The sequence below is a fragment of the Gracilinanus agilis genome, chromosome 4, assembly GCF_016433145.1.
Source record: "Gracilinanus agilis isolate LMUSP501 chromosome 4, AgileGrace, whole genome shotgun sequence".
Classification (NCBI taxonomy): domain Eukaryota; kingdom Metazoa; phylum Chordata; class Mammalia; order Didelphimorphia; family Didelphidae; genus Gracilinanus; species Gracilinanus agilis.
The window spans coordinates 507,284,523-507,285,928 of record NC_058133.1 but is presented as its reverse complement, the minus strand read 5'-3'; the positions used below and the strand labels follow the sequence as shown (position 1 = coordinate 507,285,928).

The window sequence follows — 1,406 nt, the reverse complement described above, 5'->3', positions numbered from 1 at the left end:
TCTTTCTTTCTTTCTTTCTTTCTTTCTTTCTTTCTTTCTTTCTTTCTTTCTTTCTTTCTTTCTTTCTTTCTTTCTTTCTTTCTTTCTTCTTTTCTCTCTCTCTCTCTCTCTCTCTCTCTCTCAATTTGCATGTCATCCTTGTGCAGGGGCCGTGCCAATCTCTGTATTGTTCCAATTTTAGTATATATGTTGCCAAAGCGAGCACTTACATGTGCTTTCCTCCCCACTCAGTCTCTCACTTTTCTCTGCCCTAGGCAGGGATTTCCTTCCCGCTGTCACAACTTTGCCTACTCTATCAGGTTTGCCTTGAGAAGAACATAACCACTCTGTTACTCTTCCATAAGCCAGTTACGTTTGGGCCAGATGACCCACAGTCAGTCCATTGTCAGGTTTCTTGAACACCCAGGATGAAGCTTTGCTATTCCTCGGGACACCCTCCACAGACCTCCTGTTCCCTAATATCTGTCCCCTCCAATTTGTGCTTTGCCTTGAACTCCGTAAATCACTTGATACAAAGCCCCCTCCTCCCTCCTCCCTCCTCCCTCCTCCCTCATCACACACCCCCTCCCCCAAAACAAACCCTTTCCTTTGTCTTTGTTCAAACAAACAATGGCTTTGGTAACAAAGGAGAAAATTAGATGCAGGTGAAAGTTTATTTTTAACAGGAGGGCCAAACTGGTATTTAAAATGAAAATCAGATCACTTGTTTCCTTTAAATCTCTTGTAAAGAGCTGGTCCCCACTAGCCCCGCTTGGGCTCCTTCCAAAAGCAGGCGGAATCTGATTTCAGGGGAAGACTTCAAAGTCTTTCTGTTTGGAGGGATTTTGTTCTTCCTTTTGGCAGGAAACAAGCCCCGACATTTCGGGTTGGAGGTGGGGTCCAGCTGGTCAGGCCGACAGAGTAGCAGAATTGGGGAAGGGAGGAACAGTTGGTCTCTTGGTGACTCATCTCACTATTCAGACTTAACCTGAGGCTTGAGTGTTTTACATTTTATCCCAACAGAGCTTCATCTAGCCAGGAAAGCACTGAAGGAATAAATTATTATCCATCAATAGATGGTTAGCTTTGGGCGACAGGATTAGGTGGCACCATAGACAGAGCACTGGCCTTGGAGTCAGGAAGACTTGAGTTCAAATCCTGATCCAGACACTTGCTAACTGTGTGACCCTGGGCAAGTCACTTAACCACTGCCTTCCTAGTTTCTTCATCCATCAAATTTGAATGATAGTAAATAGGGTAGGAATTTCCCCTCGCAGTCTTATGTCAATCAAGAAAAAGAGAGATGAAGAGCTTTTTAAACCTTAAAACATTTATCTATTGTGATTCTTGAGCTTTCTGTTGAGATCTTCCCAAGGGCTAGTACTAAGTCCTACAAGTGGCTCGTAAAACATTTGAAGGCAACAGAG

The 1,406-nt window shown here is 44.0% G+C and overlaps 1 non-coding gene across 1 annotated transcript; it reads right to left on the bottom strand.

Moving 5' to 3' along the window:
* Nucleotides 1-100: 100 nt before the first annotated feature.
* On the bottom strand, nucleotides 101-205 carry LOC123248140. Its single transcript, XR_006506234.1, has one exon. It is a non-coding gene; the product is annotated as a U6 spliceosomal RNA (small nuclear RNA).
* Between the last annotated feature and the right edge of the window lie 1,201 nt (nucleotides 206-1,406).